The sequence below is a fragment of the Pleurodeles waltl genome, chromosome 12 (genome assembly GCF_031143425.1).
Source record: "Pleurodeles waltl isolate 20211129_DDA chromosome 12, aPleWal1.hap1.20221129, whole genome shotgun sequence".
Taxonomy (NCBI): Eukaryota; Metazoa; Chordata; class Amphibia; order Caudata; family Salamandridae; genus Pleurodeles; species Pleurodeles waltl.
Genome location: NC_090451.1, coordinates 685,004,557 through 685,031,926, shown reverse-complemented (window position 1 = coordinate 685,031,926; position 27,370 = coordinate 685,004,557). Strand labels below are relative to the sequence as shown.

Sequence of the window (27,370 nt, the reverse complement as noted above, 5' to 3'; positions counted from 1 at the left end):
GCAGTAACAATGCCTCCACCTCCGATTGTTTTCCAGTTCAGTAACCGAGTAGTTTAAGTAATGGGACGTATGACTGGATTCTATAAGAAAGTAAGCTGACAAAGTGATCTATGATCTAAAGCGCATCCAGTCAACTTTTGACTTTGTTACTTCAAGTATCAGTTAGGTCGCTACTGTGTAGGTGGCTGACTATACATCAGGTCAGATGGGTCTACGGGAAGACATTAAAAGCCATGTAAATCTTATGGAAAACCTAAATTATTTTCTGAAGACCTGAATATAGTTGGCACAAGCCAAAGGACTGTATACACTGCAGGACTTTTTCAGCGTAGACCTTAAAAGACAGGGAGGCGAGGTTACTTTTGTGGCAGAAGAAAAAAGCCTCAGTGGATACGGCATGTGGTGAAAAAAGCCAGGAACCATCTTCACCCACCAGAAAACGAAAACACAAGGGAGATTACTCATATGAAGAGTCTTCAATAATGGATTCTATTCAAATGTCTTCCTCTTAAGTAAAAGAAAGTTGGGAAAATTAGGACAGGTTACAGATCTAAGACTTGTGAAAAAAAATCACCTGTTCAGGAAGCTTTTGCTTTAGAAGATCTTGCAACTTCTAAATTCCTGGGATTTAATGTCATCCCTAGATCCTCTGGACGCTTATTTTCACATTCCCATTCTTGTGAAACAATGAAAATATTTGAGGTTCAAGATGGCAGGGTGTGATTATCAGTCCAAAGTTACCCCTTTTAGACTTAGATCTGCTCTGTGATTTTTTCACTAAGTGTAAGGCTCCAGTAGCAGCATTCCTGAGAAGAAGCGGTCATCAGGTATTTCTATACTTAGACAACTGGCTCATCAAGGGACCATCTTTCAGATCTGCAAAAGGGTCTACGGTGGTTTGCAACCTATTCAAGAAGGGCTACGTTTTAAAAAGGAAAAGTCTTCTCTGATCCCATCGAAATGGATTATGTTCCTGTGAGTGAACCTAAATACAAAGCCATGCAAAACACGCCCCACGAAGGCAAGAATACAAAGTTTAATACATCTGGTTTTATCCCTTTCAGGTTAAAAGTTCACTTCTGTCTGGATGTTCAAGTCCATGCTGGGAATGATGTCCCTGTGTATTCCACTATCACCAAACTGTCAACTACAAAGGAGACTACTACAGGAACAACTGGATTCTCAGTCGCAAGAGTCCTTTGAAGACAGGATTCAAATTACATCATGCATGAAGATAGCAATGGCAGGGTAGAAGAGCGAAGCCAACATTTACCCGGGCCTGTCTTTCATTCACTCTTGCCCTTATTTTACAATGACAACTGATGGTTCGTTAGAACGGTGACGAGCGCATCTGAAAGATCTATAAATTCACAGCAAATGTGTTCCTCAAGAACCTCTAATGCACGCCAACCTTTTAGAGTTAAGGCAGTGTTTTTAAGACTTCAATCTTTTCTTCCTAGGATAAAGAATTCAAAAGTTGTGGTACACACCGACAATACCACCACCTTGATGGCAGATCGATGGGCAATGGGACCTTCATGCCACCTGCAGGATCTGTACAGTCGGCGAAGAACACGGTTGCTCCCCTCACCAACCACCCTAGTAGTGTATATATGGTGAAAGGCAGTGCAGCTTCTGGGCTGGGAGGAGTGACTTACTTTGGTGACACCTCTGTGGGAGTCGAAAACACTAGGTGAGCTATTAGAGATCGAGAGTCAGATGGTGGGATCTACTGGGAATTTCGGTGAGGGGGATATCTCGAGGGACGGGGGGCTGATTCCTTTCCTTGCAGGCAGAGTACGAACTGTCAGGCCGCAATGTCTCCTGTACGTGAGGATGATGCACATCACTGGAAAGCAAAAGGCTCTTTTTGTGGAGATAGCGGAGGAGGCACCCCCAGATTTCCAGGTTCTGGCTTCCCCCTCCTGCATGCACATGCTTTCTCCCTGATCTACACAACGCTACTGGCCCATAGTCTGCCCCCGCTGGATCCACTACAAGGTAGATAGGTGGAAGGGGACCTGGACAGGCTGTAGGATGATGCTTGGGGAGGTGACTGCCGCTACCCAAAGGAGGTGGCAATACGGTCCGGTTTCCACCTGCTACAGCTGAAATTGCTGCACAGAGGATATTACACAATGTAGTGTTGTACAAAAATGGGGCCTGGAGAGTCTGTCATATATTTCAGGGGTTGCAGTCTGAGGGGCATTCTGCTGCATACAATTTGGAATGCCATAAGCCAAGAATTACTTTGAGTATGCCATGACCAACGGCAAACATACACATACTCATACGTTGACCCTTTCTCTCATCCACTTATACTCACATTACACCTCACTCATACTCACTTTCACTCACTTGAGTTACACACACAAACTCATGCTCCCATATACTCACTCATGTATTGATTCTCACTCAAAACTGAAATTATTATCGAATTACCTTGGTTCATCTGCTGGTTGACTCTTCCACTGCAGCAGCAGGGCAAGAATTTGGTACTAAACATAGGAACTACCAAGGCATGATGCTCCGTGCTGAAAAGATTAGACAGGGCAGCAGACAAATGCAGAATACCTGTCGTAAGTACTATACGCCCTTCTGATAGGGCTGGAATCTCAGCCATATCAGAAGATGGGACACTACTTGGAATACAGCGCCGCCTGCTGTGTTGCTTCTTAGTGGGCACAGGGGTGCACAATTAAGAGACTAATAGTCCTGTTTTACAAGGTACACTGTATTAATTTTCCATGTGTAAGGGACATAGGTGAAGAACACCTTTACACATGTGCCATCCCAACATCCATTTGTTCAATGCTGTTGTCCTTGGCACTCTGTAGTCAGATCGTGGCCAACACCTCACCTGCCCCACGCCTGTCACCAGGTGCCTGGAGATGGCAAGAGTGCGGACCTTAGAATGGCAGAGTTTATAAAAAACAGTGTGGAGAGCAACAAGGGACACTATGTGGTGGCTCAAAGGTGGCATGGCAGAGCCGCAATGTCCAGCTGATGAGCTGCCATTGGTCCCCAGTACAATGCAATGCCAAGAGCCTGGTTGACACTTCCCTTGAGTTAATACATTACTATTAAGTTGCATGTGTTGGCTTTCATAGACTACAAGATCAATTGGATGGCTTAGGCTAAGAAGAAAGGACCTTCTGCATTTAAAGTCTTGTTCCACAAAGCTATTACAGTTTCAACCATGGAACATCTGCTGTGGCCTATAGACTGTTTTGTTTGTCTGTATCATTCTGGTGATCTAGCTTCTGGGACTGGACAATATAGCCTATATGTGACCTACACAACCCTCACACAGCACTCCAGATGTGGAATTCAGATGTGGACAAAGTACTCAAACCATGATTCCAGTCTTTCCAAAAATAAGACGCTTGGTACAGATGTTGCCAAACTGGATATAATGCCCCATAGCAGCCGGAGCATATTGCACAATACGCTAGCATTCAGAGCTGGAAACAGTACTTAAGGTGAAGTCCTCCGAGCTAGAAAATATTGTGATTACGTCCATAGGGGCCAAAGGAGCTGGGACAGACAGAGATTATGGAACAGTGATGGAGAACACAGTGGATGAAGATACAGTTTGGATACACTTGCAATGAGTGGGCAGGGACTTACCCCTCTAGCTTGAGTCACCAACTTCCAGTTCAGACCCGCTGTCCCTGCACAGTCACAGGACGTGGCACTCTGAATGCGGATCTAGCTAGCCTAGTTCGGGGAGGAGTCTTCACAGCCTCATTAAATACTGGAAAAGACGAGGAAAGGGGAAATGTTATTTCAAGAATAGAAATCTATGTTATTTTTCATGCTGCCTCAAAGAGGGTACTCTGCCCCAGGTATCTTTAACATTCGGAGGCACAGTCCAGCATGGAAACATCCAGAAAGGCCAGTCTGCTCTTTTCAATAATAATAATAATAAAAAAAAAGCTGAAATAACTCCTGACTGTTTACCTGTCATCTGGGTTCTATCACTGCTGATCCAGACGATAGCAAAAATAGTAAAAACAGAAATAAACCCATTTACCTCTGGGAAAGACATGTTATTTGCCAAAACCCTTCAACCCACCTCCCCTCTACTCCACTCCACTCATTTCCTTTTCTGGTCCTCTGAAAGACCTGTACAGGTTAGGATGTTCAGATATACTTATGCCTCTTATAGATTCAGGTGGACATTTATAGAGGGCTCCTATCTCCCTCTCTTCTGATAAGGCAGTTTCTCTGTCACCTTTTTGTTTTTTTAATTATTATTTATGAATATTAGACTGTCTTTGTACACGTGTGACCCCAGAACTCTCCCTTAACAGCGCTAAAATAAATTTGTCAAACCATTATATTCAAATTAACATATGCATAGTATTTTTACTTTTTTTTTTTTTTAAGAAAAAGAGTTGTGGTTGGATCAGTCTTTGTCAATGTTCTTCGTTTTAAGAGAAGAAAAAAGGAATGTGCTTTTACCCAACGTCATGTAAAAGAAAATTTTACAGAGAAGTTAAGACACCCGTGAAGGAGATGGTTTTACAGTTAAGTGACATTTTCATCATTAACGTATACCGTGTGCTCATATCGTTATCAGTAGCAGCTCCTAAATAAGCTTTTGAGGATTTCTATAAGGTACTCAGTTACCCCACAGCCCCTCCCCCGCCCAAATCGTCGTTAGGTTCCTTTGGCAGAATTGCACAATGCACTTAGATCTCCGTAATCCCTGAAAAAGGGTTCTCCAATTAACTCTTGATTTTATCTCTTCCTGCATCTTCCTGAGGTATCCCGGGTGTTTAGTGATGAAGTGGACCTTGGGCTACTAACAGACTAACACCTCTGGTAAAATAACCCTTCTTGCCAGCCCAGGATCTTTGAATCTTTGGACTCCCCCTTATTTGGTCGGGTATCCCCAGTTATGTTTTACCCACGAAGATTGTTCCGTAAGGCCATCCCAACTCGGGGTGTAAACATAAATGGTTTGGAAGAGGTTAAGTCAGAGGCTAAGTGCTGCCCACAAATGGCTTCTATGACCGGGTGTGCAGTCTGCTCCATCATGACTAACACAATGTTCTCTGCACATGTGACACTGAGGTGTGTGCAAGCGAGGGGCAGTGTGACATCTTTCAAGAGTCTTAAGATATCAATCTTTCTTCCTGCTGTCATGATACACTCCATCCTAGTATTTTTTTCTGTCCCACTTGTTGTCAAATAGCCTGTCAGTCATGGGCTGCGGAGACACCTTTTCTCATTTTCTCTAGAACGCAGCTGTGGTAGTGTACGGGGGGATGCAGCAGACAACCAGGCAGGGGAAATCACTTCTCATTATCAAAACAAAGCGGAAGGCATGCATACTTCCCCAATGTTAGGTATAGGGAGCCAGCCACAACATAATAGGGACTCCTAGACACAAACATTCCGAACATCAGACCTTAGTTGCAACAACAGCCTTGAAGGTTCTAAGGCAGATAAATAAAGACAGTCAACTGGAGATGGCCATTGTGAAGATCAACCATACACCATGTTACAAGGTTTCTTAACACAGCAATACAAGTAGATTAGCATTAGCTGTTTCTAAAACAGCCTTGCATCCTCAAATTGCTTGCCATCTCCAAAAGCATGAAAATTGACCAAACGTCTGAAAGTTACGTCCCTTTTTTCTTTCAAATGGCCCTCCTCTTACTTTCCATCCTCTGCCTCGTACCTCTGAGCACGACCTGCTCTTGGTCACATGCATGTTTGCCTTCATTTTTTTTCTATGATAACATATCTGAAAACTGCCCACAACTCTTATTAAAGATCGCAACCTCTCCTTTTAAGATCTTATCTTTGCAAACCTAACAATTCCTTAAGCTCTTCTACTGACTCCACCAACCATCTGCATGAACTTGCATACCGCCACACCACCAATGCACCCGCCTAACTCCTGTTAATGTAATCTACCAAAAAAAAAAAGTGTAAAACACATGAAATGGTTTACTGAGCACATTAGTCCCAATAACTAACAATAACCAGTAACACTGAATTAATCTCTAACCCTGGGTTCTGGAGCAGCGTGCTGCCCAGCGTAAAGTGTTTCAACGCTTCTCAGGGGTAGTAAATGCTATATAAATTCAATTACAAACAACTAGGTTTTCTTTTTTCATCTTGACAACGTTTATTTCAGGGCAGCTTTGCCTAAGACGTTTATTTTAGCACCAAATGTATAATTAAACAATGGTTGCTACACAGTGAAGTAAATATTCCTTTAGACCCTGTAAGTCTTAAGTGTGGATCGAGTTATTTTTTTGTCTATTAAATCGAAGATCAACAAATGAAAATATTAAAGTCATCTACAACAGAATACAAATATTGTTCTAATTCTTCTGAATAACAAGATATTGAGACAGATGTGATCAACACTTTGTTTGAATGTATCAATTTATGTTCTGTGAACCCAATTGACATTAGACAGTCACTTAACAAGGATTTGTTTGTTTCATACCAGAGGATATTTCCTCCCGAAATACCTCCTGTATGATTTTATTGGCTTCAGCGTTATAGTGATGAAACAGCAAGAATACACTTTGAAGGCTCAGGGAGAGAAAGATGAGTTTTTCACTCCTCTTGGTAAATAAAGTTGTTGAGTTAGCCACCATCACATAATCAGTTGATTTCGGGTAAGTTCCGAAATGAGACTATATATATATATATATATATATATATATATATATATATATATATATATATATATATATATTAATAATGTGTTGTCTGCCAAAGCCAGTAACATTAAGAAGCTTGTCTGGGCAGTTCCAATCCGCTAAAGAAAAAACCATCAACCTCCCCCCCACCCCCCCAGCCAGCACTTAACGCTTGGGTGGAGATGCTTCAGAGTCACCTTTCCCTCAAAACACTGTAGAGAGACTATCAAAGATCAGATCCAGCCCCCCCAGCACGGACAGGAGACTTCTTCGGAGGACCTCTTCCCTATAATTCCACTTCAGCAAACCAACCACTCTGGGATCCTGAACCGAAATTGACCCGCAGGAGTCTTAATCCTTGAGGCCACTACCCGAGGACAATATGTGTGAGATGGAACTTAATATAACAGCAAATCTTGCAGAGGAACAAGACAACCTATTTCGTGGGTAAAGCACTGCTAGGGGCGTGCCGTACCAGAAAAGCAAGTCAATGTTAGAAACAGGATAAAGACACAAGATAATGCCACAGCACCCCCTTTCTGCCAAGCCTCCACCCATACCAAGATAAACGGCACCGTGATTCCTTTCACTTCAGCACATACCCAGCTATTCAATGAGTGATGTGACGCCCTCCGACAGCCACAGCACCTACGTGTGGTCTCCTGACAGCTGCTGCCTGAAAACTCTTATGCAGGCAAGTGGTAGCTAGCACTAGCACTGCTACTGCACATGGTCTTCCAAAAAAACACAACCATGTCACATTCAGAAATATGGTGCGGAGGGTATGCTGGGCCCTCCAAGGATAGACCTTCCGGAATGCAAAAGCGGAGAGTGCCAGGGTACTTACCGAACCTGATCTGAGACTCCAAGACACGTCGGTGTGTGCAAGCGAAGAGTGACATGGGAAGAGACAGAATGGGTGGGTTTTAAAGAGTGTGATAGAGACAGGAGGGCAGGTTACAAACCGGAGTCAGAGGCAGCATGGTTGTGGGAGACACTAGCAGACAGCCAACAGAAGAAAGTATAAAGGGTATACAAAGATAAAAAATGAGAGCATGTAAAGCATACAGAAGAGACGCATGAAGGCGTGTCGGAGAAAAGACCGAGAGAGGGAGCATGGTAGGGCATACGAAATGAGGACAAGTGACGGTATCCAGGTCTGAGCTGGCCTGATGTAAAAACAAAGGCAAGAGAGAAGCCGCGTGTGTGAAGCAAAGCAGGACAATGTAGGGAATAAAAAGTGGCATAATGATGCTTACAGAATGAGCAAGAGATTGCATACAGCCGAAAGTCGTAACAATCACATGAAAGAAAAGCATTGGACAGCACGCTAGAGAGAACTAGCTTAAGAAAAAACAAGGGATGGCATAAAGGAGAGGCGGCAACGTGGTGCGCCAGTGATGAGTGCATGAGAAACAAGGTAAGGGAGGCCATGATGGCGTCTAGGGCACGTGATGAGTTACGGCACAATGATGTACACAGAGCGAGTGAGCACTTAATTGTAGTTAAGGTGAGGTCCGTTGGATTGCACATTATTCCACGAGGGTGGAAGAAATGGATATGGAGCAGAAAGAGGGGAGACATGTCCAACAAGTGAATGGTGAGCAGGTGAAGGTAGTGAGTGAAAGAAAAAGAAAAATGTAAGAAAAGGAAAGAAGAGGAAGAGCCATAAACGTACGGGGAGAAGGGAGAAAATAGGAGACCGAGGGGAAGTGAAAGATCTTCAGTTGGCATGAAGACGTAGAGAGAAAGAGAACCACACAATACTGACAGAGAAGAAAGGAGAGGGCGCACAGATGAATTAAAGAAAGAATATCGACACAAGATATCAGAAAGTGCATCAGAGAAGGCGGAGTAAGCGATGCAGAGGCCAGCCCCACTCTGAAGCACTGCCCACTCCTCACTTTAGACAGTAATGGGCGAGGCGCTTTTACTGAAGATAAAAAAAATATAAAACACAAAACAGGAGATGGGTAAGGAGAGAGAAATATTCAATCATCTCAGGACCAAAAAAACGAGGGATGGAAGAGATCGTTGGACCCTTCCTCTCCCCCACTGTAAGGCTCGTCTGGGCCCTACACCCCTCCCCCTTACAACTTCCCCGCCCTTGCTTCCCTCACAGCCTACCCCATCCAATCCACCCTCAACACCACGTTGATACTTCTTGATCCCTCCCACCTTTCTGAAATAGGCAATTTGCTCGTATAACTGGAGTCCAGATCCCAGCAATGACCCACATGAGGCGGAACTAAAACTTGTCTGTACACTCACAGGAGACCAAACAAGTGATAGCAAACAAAACCAAGTAAGCATTTGACAAGAAAGCTGCAAAACTGAATAAGTGAGCTGGTGCTCGCTGTTAGGATGATAGTGGGGAACAGCAAAGCAAGGAAGCAGCAGAAACAAAGACGTGTATATAATTAAGTGGCAAAAACAACAGGGAGCAGCAAAAGTTGATCAAGGGAGAGGGTAAAAACATGGCAGAACACACCAAGGGAGCAAAAAAGCCAATGTGAGGTAAAACCAAAGGAGAACATGCAAGCTGTGGAAATGCTATAAAGTGACTGTGGCAAAACCCCCTGAGCAAGTTGCAGGAAAGACATGAAAGCGAATAAGTAGCAAGAAAGGCTAGAGCAAAAGAGTGGTCAGGCAAGAGTATTGGTGACCAAATGGGTGATCGCTAGGAACAAAGATGCCTTTGTGCAAGTGATCTCCCCCAGGTAACAGATAGTACACTAATCTCTTTACAAGACTTCCACCCCATTCAACTAGTGCCCATGTGAATACTAATGTACTCGGGCAAAGGATTAGAAAAGTGTTTTTCTGTAAACAGAAGAATCAGGTACTATTAGTGGTACAACTGTGCAAAACATATTTACGGTTTACAACCTCAGAACTGCACGTCAGAAGTGGGGCCAAAGCAGAAATCAACAAGGAAAACAAGGTTGCTCAGGAGTGTGTCCATAGGGACCCAAGGAGACAGGATATTTGTGGGCACTGTAAAGAAAAGAAAAAAAAAAAAACAGGCCATCTACTTGCATTCCATCATGATGCAGGTAATAAGGATGGCATTCACGGGATATCCTTTCAAAGAATTAGACACAAATTATTATAAATATGAGGCAAGAAGGATCCCACGCACTGGTCTTCTTATGTGGAGAATAGACATAAGGAGCCAAGCAGGGTGAAGAAATCAGGTTTTCCAGAAAACACTAGTAGGCTCATATTGCATAACATTACCTTCTGGAGAAAGCAGATGTGTGAATTCACAGAAGCTTAGACTAGGTAAAATCATCTTCCAGAGATGGGAAGCAGGCGCCAAAAAGTCTCTGTGTGGCAGAGACAATAAGACTTGAAACCTCCAGTTAACATGACCTTGCAATGAGGTATAAAACCGATACCCAGAGTTGTGCAAATTGTCCTGAGCAAGACTGCTTCCCAGTGTTCACATCATCATGAAACTGAAGATGCTTGCACTCAAGCAGAAATGCAGCCTTGATCAACATGGCCTTTGTCATGCAAAAGGCTCAACCACCTTACATTGAAAGATTCTCAAAATACCGGAGTTGGCCAGATTTGCGACTCCGCTAGGACCCCCAAAAAGTAGCTAAAATAGACTCAAATTAACTCACATTAATTGATGCTTTCTCAGTCACTCAGAATATGAACGGTATGGGGCAGTCTTCATCGCATAAGTGCAACTAACTGTCCAATGGGTGAGATGAGAACAGATCACAATTCCTGCCTCTTTTTTCAGCCCCCCCCCCCCCCCATCCCCCCCACACACACACCAAAAGCCTTGAGGGCACAATGCTGCATGCAGGCTTTGAAGTCGAGCAGTAAAATTCATCAAACAGTTAGCGAAGCCAGCTGAGGTAATAAAGGTCAGCTGGCGAGCGAAGGCTTACCGCTATGCAGGGTCCAAAGATCACAGCAGTCACAACGCACAGCGCTGGGCAAGCAACCATCGCTCCTTTTACCGTCTTGTGAGCAGCGTGCGGAAGGACAAGAGATCCAGTTAAGTCTAAGCAGCCCTTAGGGTGAATACAGGCAACATGTAGCACTGTTACAGATAGCCGGTGCGGCACGCACGACAGCAGCGCCACAATTCTACCTCCAGTGATCTTTTGATAGAAAACATTTTACTACAGTTTAGCAACTGGCAAGAGACCACCCAATAGAGTTCTTCAGCCCTCTTGCCCAAAAATGAAAACCTAAATATCGCCAAACCAAGCTCCAACTGTTTACATTCTCTCTAATTTGCACAAACCAATTCTATACTTATCACTAAAGTTACTCTCGACTAACCTCACACAATCAGCTAAACATCAGACACAATCTGTTAATGGCAGGGGCACTGGAGTTATGGGATTGCGCGGCTGCAGCGGCTTTTTGTACACATTTCTATTTGCCGCATTTGACACATAATCCATTATCTGCTGCAGTCTGCAAATGAACAAAAAAAATTTGTTTCTAGCTCAAACGGTTAAAAATAGTGGCCTAACATTAGCCCCCAAGCTCCACGGGACCCCCACAGCGTTCACACGCTGCACGGGGATGGTATCCTCTATCACTTTGGGGGTAGGGGGGCCATCAAGTTTTTTTACGCATCTGGTTCAAAAGTTACTAAAACCGCAGCAACATAAGCTACCTTGCAGTGGAAGACTCTTTGCAAAGGTTGACTGCTCGCCTTTCCTGTTGCTTCTCGCTATATTTAGAGGTTAACCTGGTACCAATGAGGGGCAACCTAAGACCAGAGTGTTAAATATAAAAATGACAAATTAATGATGTATAACTGTCACAAACTCTGCTGCATCATGTCCCTTTTCTTGCAGCATAATTCGGCCCTCCCTGCTGCATATTACCAGGGGCCTTGAAAAGGTCCATCGAATTCCACAGCAAACAGCACCTTGCTTGAGAATGTGCTTATTTCTGATCACCGAGAATGCATACTGAAATCACTCAGGAGTCCAGGACTAAAAACGCTTTACTGTAATGACCTGGAGGGAGGTGGTCGCTCTACTGCAGTTTACACATAAACAAGTACAACAAACCCTTGAATCTCTCACCTATCCTACTCGCTTGAACCGTTTCCCCATCCCTTATTATAAGCTGAAAAAAAGGTGCACAAAAATTAACATACGAGGGGAAAAAAAACAGTGACTATAACAAACGAGGCCAGCGGTAAATATTTAAAATATAAAAAAGCATCGGTGACAATAGAACGGCAGTTTAGTAGAGACAGACTCGGTGCAAAAAACACTGGTAATTTCTGCCAATTGTTAATGTTCCTAAATTAGTCTGTAAAGTTCAGCATTTCCTAACCGCAGTAACAAAATCAGCCAGTAGATGTCACCACAGTCCCCGAAAAGAATGTGATAGCTGCACGACCAACGAGTGTACAAGCCTGGGCTGCAAGAAGCCACAGTGAATAAAATGAGAAAGCCTGGAATATTTCTATCCCGTCGCTGATGCTAAAAATAACCGCGGCCTAAAATATCTTGAAGGGACTGGTGCCACATGCACGAAGGAAACAAACATCAGCTTCGGGTGAGTGGGGCAACCAGAGAAGCAATACACATCTCTTGGTTTTTACAAAGAGCTACAGTACAAACGAGCGCACAACCCAACTCGGCGCTTGCTGGCCCTGGAGACGAGGGCCTAACACTAACCAAAAGCAATGACATTTCCGCGTAGACTGCAAGGGAAACAAGAGAGGAGGAACACAAGAGAAGGAGGACAAAGACACGACACCAGTGACCAAGCAGGAGTTAGGATGGTCTCCATCGACACTCTTCTATAGTGACAATGGGCAAACTGACAGAGGCAACAGGTCTTGCATTTGAGAACTACTGGGGTTGTCAATGTTTTAGCCATGCTGTGCAGCGTATCTCAGGGCGTGCTGCATAGCTAAATTAAAAAAAGCCTGTGTGTGACTCAGCTACTTTTAAAATGCTTTTTTTTCCCCATTTGCCGATCCGAGCTGCCGAGACAGTAACGTAGGTGAGAATCTGGTTAATTGAAGAGATGTCATTCAGATGGGAGCAGTTAGCAAGCGCCAGAAGGTTATGTTACTGTAACACTTTGAGCGCAGTTTTGTAAAATATGGAGCTACCTGGAAGGGAAAACAGATCCGTAGCCATGACGAGGCTTGCACTAGGGTCAACATTCCTAGAGGATTTGGCATCATACGTTTTCAGAAGGATAGAAGTGGGGCAACACTTTGATTAAAGAACATGAAAGCTCCCAAAAGATGAATGAACTAAGGTGTCTCAAACATCACAAATAAAACGGTTTAGGGAAGTGACTTAAACAGGATTAGCGTGACCATCCACTGTGATGAACCTTGATTTTTTTAGCACCTACAACTTTAAAGTAACGTAAAGTGATCTAGATTCGTCCTGTACACCAACAGCACAGAACACATCACAAAAAAAAACAAAAAAGATCTGATACTAATGGTCTGCTAAATAAGGTAAAATTGTCCTCCTGGAAAGTTATTTCGGAATTGCCATTAAAGTTCTTCTGCCTCAGCATCTAGGTGATGGAAACACCTTGTTACACGGCCTCCAACAAATAAGCGCCCATAAACATTGTAAATGTTGCAGTATGCCTAGACAAGAAGATCCCACCACCCCATTCTGATGGAAAACCACTGGATCTCCTTGCCGGTCTGCAGTCTTCAAAACTAGCTGCTTCTTCCCCAAACCATCACTTACATCTTTTGTCATTTATACTGTGGATGGGAGAATGTGTCAAAAGGGAAGGGACTACAGATATTCTTTTAACACCTCACCCCCATTTCTAATAATTACACTGTGGATTCTTTTAGGTGTGCCTAAAGCCTGTTTGACCAGAATAATAATAATATATCTGGCAATGTTGTATTTGACTGTAATTTTAAATAGGTAACAGTACTTAACTGCAATGTTTAAATAAGTCCAGACATTTTAACTGACAGTTTTATTAAATAAATGTAAAAAATTTGGAAGGGGGGGCGCCATTAAATAGTATGAAGACCACTGGTCTAAAATATCAAAATGTTCTAAATCCTAAGGAAGGCCAGTCGCAATTATCTTACATTTAAATCGCTGATCAAACAGACCTCAGTTCAAGAACAAACTTCACTCTCAGGAGAATGAGACCTGAAGGTGGACATAGGCAACAAGGAATGAAACTGCTGCGCAGCACTGTAATAAGGGACACCTCTGGAGACTATCAATACACACTTTGGAATATAGAACTAACATAAACATAGTGGTTGAGGCCAGTCACGGAGAAAAGTTGGTGGTTATAAAATGTAGCAGAAACGAACGAGTTACTTACCTTCGGTAACGACTTTTCTGGTGGATACATTAGCTACCTGTGGATTCCTCACCTCATGAATACTCCCATGGCGCCAGCATTCTACGGAAATCTTCTTACTAGTCTCTGCACGTCGACGAGGACGTCACTGTCTCGCACGCGACGCCGTCTGACGTCATACAGGCAATAAGAGGTCCTCGACGACGTGCGGACGTCAGTACCAATCATTTTTTACGTGCATGAGAACAACCAGGCAATGCAATGAAAGAACAAAGCAACATCCATTATATTGTAAAAATACACCACATTGTATGAATAACTGTAAATCTTTTTATGTACATATATATATATATATATATATATATATATATAAAACTCTCTCTTTTAAAATATATACACACACCAAGTATATACATAAAGATATATACACATATACCTATATATATATAAATATATTATATATATACATCTATTGCACCCTCAAAGACCAAGAGGAGCACACTCAAGGATTACTTGGCAAGACCATAAAGGCAACGGGGAGGCGGGTGGGACCGTGAGGAATCCACAGGTAGCTAATGTATCCACCAGAAAAGTCGTTACCGAAGGTAAGTAACTCGTTCTTCTGATGGATACAACTACCTGTGGATTCCTCACCTCATGAATAGAGTCCCAAAGCAGTACCACGCCCGGCGGTGGGTGCCTAAATGGTCAAACCAAGAAATCCTGCAGCACTGACCGTGCAAAATGGCCGTCCCTTCTAACCTCAGAATCTAAACAGTAATGTTTTGCAAAAGTGTGAAGGGACGACCAAGTTGCGGCCTTGCAGATGTCGACCACAGGAACACCTCTGGCTAAGGCCGAAGTGGCCGACTTAGCTCTGGTGGAATGAGCTCTAATGCCCTCAGGAGGATCCTTCTTTGCCAAAGAGTAACATATTTTAATGCAAAGAACAACCCACCTGGATAGTGTTCTCTTGTGGACTGCCTTTCCTCTCCTCTTGCCCACGTATCCAATAAACAGCTGATCCTCCAGCCTGAAATCCTTTGTTCTATCGATAAAGAAGCTCAACACTCTCTTTGGGTCCAGACGGTGCAGTCTTTCTTCCTCTTTGGAAGGATGAGGCGGAGGATAGAACGTGGACAAAGTAATTGCCTGAGCCAAATGGAAGGGTGAAACAACCTTCGGGAGGAAAGCAGCCTTGGTCCTCAACACCACCTTATCCCCATAAAAAGTTGTATAAGGGGGTTTTACTGATAAGGCCTGCAACTCACTCACTCTCCTTGCTGATGTTATAGCTATCAGGAAGACTGTTTTTAAAACCAAATACCTCAAGGGGCAAGAATGCATAGGTTCAAAAGGGGACCCCATAAGGAAAGTCAGGACTAAGGACAAATCCCATTGCGGCATAACGAATGGCTTTGGAGGATATTGATTTAGAAGACCTTTCAAGAATCTGATAACAATAGGGGATTTAAATAAAGATGGTTGGTCTGGAAGACATATGAAGGCTGACAAGGCCGATAAATAACCTTTAATGGTAGCCACTGCACAACCTTTCTGCGCCAGAGATAGAGCAAAAGACAAAACGTCCGATAGATGAGCATGTAAAGGATCAATCTGCCTCTCTCCACACCACGCAACAAATTTAGACCACCTATTAGCGTAGATAGATTTAGTGGAGTGTCGCCTGGCCGCTAATATAACATCCACTACCTCAGGCGGGAGAGAGAAGGAACTCAGGTTGCCCCGTTCAATCTCCAGGCATGTAGGTGCAGACTCTGGAGGTTGGGGTGTAGAACCTGCCCTTGCGACTGTGAGAGGAGGTCTGCCCTGAAAGGGAGACGGAGCGGCGGGCACGTTGAGAGTTGGAGAAGGTCGGAGTACCACACCCTCCTTGGCCAATCCGGAGCTATTAAGATTACTAGAGCCCGGTCTTGGCGAATCTTCCTCAATACTCGAGGAATCAAGGGTATGGGAGGAAACGCGTAAAGCAACTGGCCGCACCAGGTCATTTGAAACGCGTCCCCCAACGCTTCCTGCATCGGATACTGAAGGCTGCAGAACAACGGACAATGCGCGTTCTCCCGAGTGGCGAACAGATCTACCCGAGGAAACCCCCACTTCTGGAAGATTAAACGGACTTGATCTGGATGGAGACGCCACTCGTGGTCTGCCGAGAAGTGGCGACTGAGACTGTCCGCACGCACGTTCAAGACTCCGGCCAGATGGTTTGCTATCAAGCAAATCCGATGGTCCTTTGCCCAGGACCATAGTCGAAGAGCTTCTCTGCAGAGAAGGTACGACCCCACTCCTCACTGCTTGTTTATGTACCACATCGTGGTAGTATTGTCCGTTAGGACCTGTACCGACTGACCACGAAGGGAAGGGAGGAAGGCCTTGAGAGCCAGACGTACAGCCCGTAACTCTAACAGATTGATGTGAAAAATCTGTTCCTCTGGAGACCAAAGACCTTTGATCTCCAGATCCCCCAGATGAGCTCCCCACCCTAGAGTGGAAGCATCCGTTATGACTGTGGCCACTGGTGGCGACTGCTGGAACGGCTTTCCTTGTGAAAGATTGTTGCTTGCAATCCACCACTTCAAATCCACAGCAGCATCTCTGGAGATCTTGACAGTACCCTCTAGATCCCCTCTGTGTTGAGACCACTGCCTTCGGAGGCACCACTGAAGAGCCCTCATGTGCCAGCGAGCATGCGTGACCAACAGAATGCAGGAGGCAAAAAGACCGAGCAGACGAAGGACCTTGAGGACTGGAACTACCGCTCCATTTCGAAACATTGGAACCAAATCCTGAATATCTTGAATCCGCTGAGGCGGAGGAAAGGCCCGACCCAATGTTGTATCCAGTACTGCCCCTATGAACAGGAGGCGCTGAGAGGGCTCCAGGTGAGATTTGGGCTCGTTCACCGAAAAGCCCAGGTCGAACAACAACTGGGTTGTTGACTGCAGATGACGCAACACAAGCTCCGGGGACTTGGCTTTGATCAACCAATCGTCCAAGTAAGGGAATACTGCTATCCCCTTCCTTCTGAGCTCTGCCGCAACCACCGACATCACCTTCGTGAAGACTCGAGGTGCTGAAGTAAGACCAAACGGAAGGACCGCAAACTGGTAGTGTTGCGATCCCACCACAAACCGGAGATACTTCCTGTGTGACTGGAGTATCGGGATATGAAAGTAAGCATCCTGCAAGTCGACAGACACCATCCAGTCTTCCATGTTCAACGCCAAAAGCACCTGTGCTAGGGTCAGCATCTTGAACTTTTCCTGCTTGAGGAACCAATTCAAGATCCTCAGGTCCAGAATTGGTCTCAAACGACCATCCTTCTTGGGAATCAGGAAATACCTTGAGTAAACTCCTTGACCCCTTTCCTGCTCCGGGACCAACTCCACCGCGCCCTTTAAAAGGAGGACTTCTACCTCCTGTTCTAGCAACAGGAGGTGTTCTTGTGAACAATACGAAGGGCGGGGCGGGATGAGGGGCGGAAACTCCCGAAAGGGAAGGGTGTAGCCTTTTCCCACAACACTGAGAACCCAAGTGTCCGACGTAACAGTCTCCCATTTGGTGAGAAAATGCTGTAATCTTCCCCCTACAGGAGAGGAGTGAGTGGGAAATGGTGGAAGCCTAAGGCTGCTTCCCCTGCTGCACCCCGCCAGAGGATGAGGAAGAGGCAGAGTGCTGCTGAGAGGCTCCCCTGGTGCGGACCCTACCCCTCCCCCTAAAAGATCTATAGGGGTGGGAAGAGGCAGGTTGCTGATATCTTCCCCGAAAGGAAGAGGAGGAAGAGCCACGCCCAAATCCACGAAACCTCCTGAAGAATCTGGAAGAGGCCGTGGAAGAAGAAGCTTGGAGTCCCAACGACTTAGCCGTGGCCCTGCTCTCCTTAAAACGTTCCAAGGCCGAATCAGCCTTAGCCCCAAACAGTTTGTCCCCATCAAACGGAAGATCCAACAATGTGGACTGTACATCTGCCGAAAAGCCCGAGTTACGGAGCCAGGCCTGTCTCCTTTCCACCACAGTTGTGCCCATTGCTCTGGCTACCGAGTCGGTGGTATCCAGTCCCGTCTGGATAATTTGGGTCGCAGCAGCCTGGGCATCAGAGACAAGATCCAAAAGACCCTGGGGAAGCTCTGTAAACGAAGAGGAGATGTCATCCATCAGAGCATGAATATACCTCCCCAGGATACAGGTCGCATTAGTGGCCTTTAACGCCAGACTGCAGGACGAAAAAATCTTCTTCGACTGCGCCTCTAGCTTTTTTGAGTCTCTGTCCCCAGGCACCGTCGGGAAAGAACCAGGCGCTGACTTGGACGAACAGGAGGCCTGCACTACCAAGCTCTCCGGCGTAGGGTGCCTAGATAGGAAACCAGGATCAGTTGGAGCCGTCCGATACCTCCTGGCCACGGCTCTGTGAACTGCTGGGGAAGATGCCGGCCTCTTCCACACCTCTAAAACCGGATCCAGCAGAGCGTCATTAAAAGGTAACAGAGGCTCCGCCGCGGCTGAGGCCGGATGCAACACCTCCGTCAAAAGGTTTTGTTTTGCCTCCACCACCGGCAAAGGCAGGTCCAAAAAACTAGCTGCCTTCCGTACCACTGTATGAAAGGAAGCAGCTTCCTCAGTATATTCCCCCGGGGACGAAAGGTCCCACTCAGGGGAAGTGTCCAGCCCACTGGCCGACTCCAGTCCACGCAGCCCATCACCCGAGTCCTCTAGCTCTCCTTCCTCTAGGGCTCGTTGGTGCTCCTGCTCTTCTAGTACCCGGAGAGCACGCCTCCTTGAATGCAGTCGTTGCTCAATCCGCGGAGTCGACAATGCCTCAGTCGGAGATCGGCGCCGATCTTCCGAAGCCACCGACGCCGCATCCGGCGCCACGGGTAACTTCGGCGCCGACTGAAGAGCAGCTGAAACAGATGGACCCACCGGAGTCACAGGCCGAAATCTCGACGTCGACGGGATGGAAATCCCTGGGGCCAATCCCTCCGAAGCCACCGGAGCGGCCACCGGAGCGGCCACCGGCGCCGACACTGGCGCCGAGCCCACGTTCCCAAACGGGAGAAAGGGCATAAAGGGTGCCGGCCGAAGAGGCGCAGGATCACCCAAAGAAAAGGCCAAAGGCCCAGCCGGAGCACCCCCTGGAGCCATCTGTTGGAAGATGGCATACATCGCATTCAAGAATGCGGAACTATCGGCTCCAGGGGTGGGAAAAGCCAGGTACTGGGGTGCCTGTCTCGGAGGCGACCCCGACTCCGGCCTCGGCGTCTGCGCCGGAGAAAACACTTGAGGCTCCAATACCTCAATCACCGACGCCTGTCCAGGCGAAGTTGGTGACGTCGGAGAGGGCAACGGCGTCGAAGGATGCGGCGTCACCGTGGGGCTGACCTCCCATGTCTTTCGGCACCGATCCGGAGACCTGGAACGAGCCTCCCTTGAATGACGCCGAGATTCTCTACGGCGCCGGGAGTCTCGATGACGCCGATGTTTTGGAGAAGACTTCTTGTTATGCTTCTCCTTTGACTTGGCCATAAACAGCTTCGCCTCACGTTCTTTAAGGGCCTTCGGATTCATGTGCTGACATGAATCACAAGTCGAGACGTCGTGGTCGGAGCTCAAACACCAAAGGCAATCGGAATGAGGATCCGTCACCGACATCTTGCCTCCACACTCACGACAAGGCTTAAATCCAGACTTTCTCTGCGACATTATTTCCACAGAGAAAGAGTACGCAGCAAGATATACACTGTAACCGCAAGAGTAACAGTTGCTCCCTCGAAGATAACCGTTTCGAATGCACGGAAAAAAGGGAACTGACGTCCGCACGTCGTCGAGGACCTCTTATTGCCTGTATGACGTCAGACGGCGTCGCGTGCGAGACAGTGACGTCCTCGTCGACGTGCAGAGACTAGTAAGAAGATTTCCGTAGAATGCTGGCGCCATGGGAGTATTCATGAGGTGAGGAATCCACAGGTAGTTGTATCCATCAGAAAGAATGTTTTTACATATGTGTCAGTGGTAAAACAGGATTGGGAGTCTAGTGCGGGCCCAAAAATGGAACTTGTTCCCTGGTTTAGTAACAGAAGAACTAGAGGCCACAAAACCTACAGGGATGTATATGTATATACGGACGGGATGATTGCGGTCATGCTCATTTACTATGACGAAAGCATCAAGCTAGGAGAACGGCTTTAAAAAATAAATGTGAGTATTACAGTATCGTCCTTCTGGTGTGTTCGGCGCCTAGAAACCGTCAAACACACCTACTAATTAATGAAGTCCCAGACAAGTAGGTGGTGGGGCAAGACCCCCCTGCTTCTGAAGCCACACATTTCTAAGCGGGTCAGGCCCCTTCCAGCCCTCGCCACCCAGCACTGAACCTCGGAGGAGGAGCCCGCCAGAGACGCAGCTCGGAGACCCGCAAGTCCCCGCCCACACTTCCGCAGGCCCGAGGCGTCACTCGGCAAGGAAGGGGCTTTCTGGGGGCCGTCCCCAGTGACGCCGTCGCCGGCCTCGACGTGTTTTGGTCTGAAGCACGGATGCGACGAGAGTGAACGCTTAAAAAAAAACAAAAAAAACGGAAGGGGTCTCGCGCGCACGCTGGCACCTGCGAACTGGCAAATAGGAAACGAAATGGAAACGTTGAGTGTCGCGCGGCGTTAGGCGCCTCGTGGGTGACATCACGCTGGGCTCCCCCGACGCACGCGCCGCGTGACGTCACAGCGAGGTGGCCCGTGGCGGTCCAGCCGGTGGGGGCGGCAGGGACCAGGGCCGAAGCGGGGGCCTCGAGGCGCCAGGGTTACTCCCTCAGCAGTCAGGAGTGGCTTTTAGCTGGTTCCCATCATCGCCCAAGTTGGCCATCGGACCACTGGGAGACTGATTGGTCCACAATAAGACAACCTGAACAAATGGTTAAAGCGGAATCAAAAATGGACCGTCATCACCAACTAACCTTTATGCTGATATCGTTGAGACAACGATATGGGGTTTATCTCCTGGGCTTGGAAGGGGGGGGGGGGGGGGGGGGGTCCCGTTAGCTGGGTTGGCATCTTCAGTCAATGACTGCAGATAATAGTTTTTTTTGTTGTTTGTTTGTTTTTTTACTAAAGATAACTAATTTGTCTGCGTAGGGAGTCCTCAGAGGTCCCTCTGACATGGTGCGTGTACTTGGCCCAGTCAGACGGGCCTTTACTCGGTACACGGGGGCAGCGGTCGGGCTGTGAACGTCCTTCTCGCCACGAGAAGCCCGTATGATGTAGCAGCCTGCTGCCAGCGGGAGAGTGCTTCAAGGCATAACCGCACCTCCGAGAGAGAGTCGAGGTGGTACTCTAGGCTATAGACCCTGTCCAATTAGCTGAGACCTAACTCACAAACCACCTCCGGTGTGCCTATTCCTATGGCCCAAATCTGTCTCATCGCTGTACCTGTGCAAAGACCTTGCGGTTTTGGGGCGGGTGCAAAGCGTCCCACACACGGCTAACAGATCTCATATTTTGACGGCACACTGTTGAGGCTTCTGGGCAATTACCAGATACACACACACAGTGTACCCTGGGCACTTGAGATTTGGCCACTCATGCTGGGTTACCACTATTAAGTAGGGATTATGACTGTTGCTCGGTACTGCCATCATCTTCCTCCTCGTCCCTCTACATAACACTATTTAAGGGGAGGCCTCAGTTAAACCTCATGCCAGTTCCAAAAAGGCTGGTAGTCGTGAAGAAATAAGTTGAACACAAAAATAAATAAAATAAAGACATTACTTATGAGGACAGGCCTCTGGAGCAGATATTCACAGTAGTGCCAAAGAGTAAAATCCACCAGCACTGGCTTACCTTCAATATTCTCAAAATGCATTACACGAGGACAAACACATCTCCAACCTTTGTCAAACCACGGCCAACATGTTTATCGCAAGAGTGCCCCCAAGGTTCAACTGTGCCTGCACTATGCAAAGCATGTGGCTCTGGTAGGATGGCCAAGCTGTTCACTCCAGCCTGCTCGCTCCGAACAGGACCAAACTAGTCTCAAATCTGCTTATGCTAAAGCATTTGTTCACTGCAGGAAGGCCAACTATCGCACCTCAATTAAGGCTCAACCATAAGCCTGGCCTTTCCAAAAAACTACACACGCCCTCAGCCGATGCTCACCAACTACATAGCTATGTAGGACTGCCATTCCACTTCATTTTTGTGCTAGCCACCTGGTTACCGTAGAAGAGCTTAACCTTTCTTCTTCGGCTTATTCTCGGCCAGCCACTTCACCACCATAGAAAGGGGAAAACACTCAGCGTTGATCTAATCCACGAGCCAGCATGTCACTGTAGGATTCCACGTCATTCGCATTCAACCTTCCCTCATCAACCACCTGGTCACTGTATAAGCCCAAACCACTCCGCCACGGCCTACTCTTGCCAGCAGCCTAATCAATGCGACTTGTGAACCAATATCATGAGATATCACTGCTTCAACGGAAGGCAGAACCAGAGCCCAGTGATTGTTTATTGCAGACATCAGGCAACACAGTCCCCCGCCTCACTAACTCTGCTGCCTCCACCCAAAGCAGGAAGTCCGTCTCTGCTAGGAGTTAATGGGGTGTTTTAAGAGGTCCAGGTGGGTGGGGGTGGAAGGGCCTTGGAATCCAGCACCCTTCCCCCATTTATAATTAAAGGGTTCTGAATAAAGTTGCTCACGGAGTTTGAGACCTTAGGACAATCTAAGACAATCAGAGAGAAGCATACCCAACGACCAGGCCACAGAGCAGGTCAGCAGAACAATAACTGCCTTTTTGACATGACTGAAAGATGCAGCTTTTACGCTGCTTTTACGGGAAGACTGAACCGGAGTTGCAGCCTCTCTGCCCTTAGCAGCCAGTAATCGGGGAGTAACCTTTGACTCCGACCTGCTGTGAGAAGCTCACCTTGCTTTTGTCAAATGAAAATCGTCAGTACAACTTTAACTTCATACTCCTTAAAGTAAACCTCACCCTACTTCGAATGGAATTTTTACATGCAAAATTTAGGGTTTACCCACGAATTTCTTACAGGGACTTCAACCGATATGAATTGCTGCAGCCAAAACCATCTTGAGGTTGAGACCCAATCATATTTATTTGCATCTAGCAACGTTTAATTGCCTCACTTTTGCCGCTTTCAATGCTACGTGCCTCTGGAAAGAAGAGTCCAAGCCCAGGGTTCTCTTAGGAGATCAATGGTATCACCTGCTGCCAGTTTGTTGGCAGTGCCCGGTTTCCACGGTCTCCGATAGGGGAACACTTCTAAGAGTTGCCTGCCAGGGCATGACACCTATCCTTCATCTTATTAAATAATTATTTGTCCATCAATTTCATTTTTAGTACTTTTTACTGTTCTTCCAGTTGATGTTCACATGGGTGGGTTAACTAACCTGTGAGGTTATAACTGTCACAGCCTCAGCAGCAGGATCCCAAGTTCCTGGGACACAGAGCCTCTATAAATAACTAAACAAGCATTTGCAATGTAATGGGTCTAGCATTTACTTGAGTAGGAGCTATTGGTATTAATGCTTAACTGGACTTTTTTGCCACAATAATTGGTCAACCCTGCCGCATATTTTGGTTCTTTCTGTCACATAATCCCAGTGGCCCTGCATATATAACTAAATCGATAGCAGACCAACTGTAATATCTTCTTAAACAAGGCCCTTAAAAACACAAATTACTCCCAGATGCAAAACATATTGGCAGTTGGTACTAGTGACATTGCCCACAGGGCAATGAATTAATAATTGCACTCCAAGAATGCGTACTGGATCACTGTCCCTTTCCTGCAGTGTGGAGACTCGAACAAAATGCCTATGATTTTTCACACACTTGAGAGCCACCCCACATGATGACAATGATCCTCCATCTGTCTTGAACTGAAATATTAGCTATAAGATATTAACCATTGTACAACATAATCAACTGTAAGCTCTCTTCAAAGTTAACTTTATATATACACACACAGCTTAGGTTCCAGGCTGTGTACTTCATCAAGTCAAATTTCTGCTTTGTATTCACAGTTTGTATCACATTATAAAAATAAAACTACAAGTCCCAGAATGCAAAGCAGAAACAAACTACATGATCAAGTCACGCATCGAACTAGGGAGCTGGACAACTCTACGAATACTACTCTAAGGGCTGATTTCTAAGGGCTGATTTCTAAGGGCTGATTTCCAGCTTCTATCACCTTATAAAAATAAAACGACAAGTCCCAGAATCAACGTGTGCTGCAAAGAACATGATGTACTTTTGTCTAGTGGAAGCTTGGACTCATTATAAAGGTAGCAGAGGTTTAATGTGCCTGCTGCGAAGAACGTGTGCTTAGTTAATCACAAAGTGCATATAATTTAAAAATGCCAAAATAATGGATGATTTATGTTCTTTCTGGAAAAAGAACGTACTTTTGTCTAGTGGAAGCTTGGAGTCATCATAAGGTGGCACAGAGGGTCAATATGCATGCTGCAAGGAATGTGTAGTAATCAAATCAGAATACATAAAATGTAAAAAAACAATACAGCCAATCAAATTTGCGAGCTCAGCCCCATGGCAGCCACAGAGCGCTCACAAAAGAAACAAGCATTTACAATGCAACGGGTCTCGCGTTTGCTCATGTTAGAGCTGATCGCGTTGCCTAACCCGACTTTTCACCTATCGGGCAAAACTGCATTTATGTACATAACCCGAAAAAGTGAAATTAACTATGTAAAGCGCTCGACTTCTGCCAATCGAGATCGCGCTCGTAAATTAGAGAAAAAGAAGTCCACGAGCCCGATGAAAAACAGCGAGCCTTGCATGTTTTCTGTACTTGGTCGCTGCGCTCAAGGAGGGCTAGCCACCGGAAAAGGCATGACCTATGAGTGCCTTCGACTAATGAAAGCAAGCAGATTTTATTAGGCAAGCCCACGAACCAATAAAAAACACTGATGTGAAGTTGACAGGGCTCCGAGCCCTTTTCTAAATACTAAAGTGTCTCGCTGCGATGCGCATGCAACGCAGGCTCGACCGTAAAAAGTAGTTTGCCCACCCTGAGGTATATGGGAAATTTTCCCTGTAACAGGCTTGGTGTCCAAGGCGGTAACCAAACCACCCTAAGAAGGAGAAAACGTAAAGCATTTACCAATAACATCTAGTGATTTTTGAAAGGCAAGCCGACGAAAGGATGAAAGCAAAGGGGGTGAAATCGGCATGGTTACAAGCATGCAATACTTACAACAGGTCAACGTGCCTGCACGCACTATCTAAAAATGCACATAAGACACAAATGCAGTCAGGCTGCAGATCACACACAGCAAGCCAAGAGGTGTCAGAGGTAGACAGATATGTTTACAGACAGGGCAGAAGTCTAACACAGCAAGTCCTGGTACAGCGGGTACAATCAATTCAACCTACAGGGCCCAAAGCCTTCGGCCATGCATACTGGGAGGGGGAAGGACGGGGTCGACCCAATTCTGAGCTTCGGATCTGCACACTGTAAAGGACAACAGGAGGAAAAGTGCCCTCATCTAATCATCTTTTTGTTACATTAGGGTTTACTGACCTGCAAGTTAACAGTCCAGAGATTTCTTACTTTTTACCCCCTTCGAACCCACTCAAACATTTTGTAAACAGTAGTTTTATACATTTTGAGAAATTAACAAGTAAAAGGCACTTCCTTGAGTAAAAATCTACTTTTATGCTAAGCCTGGTGTTATTGGGTGTTGTGTTTTTCTCTCTTACAGGACAGCACATATGGGATCTATGGGAGCTAAAAGGGAAAAAGTTACCTTTTTTCACCCCACCACGCTTCCCTTGACAGAGCAGCACACAAATTACCATGCTAAACCCATGTCGGATTCACAATTTTTGCTACTTCATGCATATTTAAACTGCGCAAAAGTCATTAAGAAAACAAAAATGCCTTTTCAATTACAACTCTGATCGAACAGTAACTACAGAGTTGCTATCACAGACGCTAAAATTATATATACACACATCAACCGAGCTTTCAGACTCTCAAATAGCAAGACGCTGCAGAATCCATTAAAAAAAATTGTGTCAAATACAAAAGAAAAGCGGCTGAAAGAGCTTGGTTTGGTGGAGTGCAAGGAAAACTGTAAGAAGTTACAACCAGGTCCTCTCAGCCAATCAACGCTGGCAAAGTCTGGCCTGCACCTCCGTGGAGGCTCTACAGGACAAACAGCAGTCTGCGAGAAGCATTTCCCGTCTGCTGGCGGACCACTTCCTGTGGAACAAACAACACATGAGAAAAGAAAAAGTTTTGAGGGGGTGGAGAGTACAACTTCGTGAAGCAACAACTTTGGGGGGAAAAAAGCACGTGGCTGCATATCTGAAAATAACAAAAAATGATAAAAAGGAAGGTGCGATGTTTTGCACGGTTTAGAAGAAAGCGCCGCCCATTCTGACACACATCACGCGGCAGCGACGGGGAAAACCCGCACTCAGCTTCCTGGGGAGTCCCTGATCGGCGACCAGATTTTTATTTTATTTTTAAATAAGAAAACCACAAACAGTGGAATTAAACGTAAACTCCCCGATGCATCGTGGCACCCTATTTGTTTAACAAAGGGATTTCTCCGAGGTACCACTAGAGGTTTAAACAGTTTTTGTTTAATTTTGTGACCTTTGTTTACTTTAAAGCCTTACAAACTGGATTTTGATGTTTTTGATTCTCCATACTTAGATGACAAACAAACTTCAGTAAGAAGACAACTAAAAATCTCCCTATAAAACAAAACTCTCACTATTGAGGTGATGTGATGCAAAATGCCACAGTCTGGACAGTCTTTTAGTGGAAAAGGCCTCTTTAATAGGACAGTTATAATACAAAGACATATCCTAACATCCCACCATCCTTAAACTTCCCTAGTACCTGAACACCCCTTAACAACCAGCTTCTTAAGTCTTTAAAACAACTCCCTATCCTCGCCCAATGAATTCCTCTTTGGCTGTCTCCCTAGCTCCGATTCAGACCACCTTTCTTTCTATTTTATAAGGTGGGCAAATACCAGAATACCCTCACCCATTCGTCCAACCAAAAAGACCAAAAGTTTTGGCAGAAAAGGCCAACCAGCCTTACCCAACTTTAAGTCGCCCAATCCATCTTTTAATGGCTTGTCACTTATAGTAAGTGCCCATGTCCCAAAAACCTAGTGGAGATGGTGTACAAGTATGGATAAGAAAACAATTCACAAAAAGACTCTTAAATCTCTTTTTAATGGAAGATAATCCCAATCACTTTGGAGAAGAACCACCAAATAAATTCCAACTATTGACAATATCAACATTTACCCTCAAGCCCACTAAAATAGCTCCATCTGAGACAGTGTAAATGAGGGCTGATGGAACAACTGCATGTG

General features: G+C 45.8%; 1 protein-coding gene across 9 annotated transcripts in view; it reads right to left on the bottom strand.

Annotated features, from left to right (window-relative positions):
- KDM6B (lysine demethylase 6B) overlaps nucleotides 1-27,370 on the bottom strand; it is a 511,446-nt gene that overhangs the window by 106,744 nt on the left and 377,332 nt on the right. For 7 of the 9 annotated variants that reach the window (XM_069218686.1, XM_069218685.1, XM_069218684.1 and 4 more), the window contains one exon: nucleotides 3,631-3,757. The exons of the other annotated variants lie outside the window; for them this stretch is intronic. The gene's annotated coding sequence lies outside the window, so the exon portion shown is untranslated. The remainder of the gene's footprint in view (nucleotides 1-3,630; nucleotides 3,758-27,370) is intronic. 9 annotated transcript variants of the gene reach the window in all.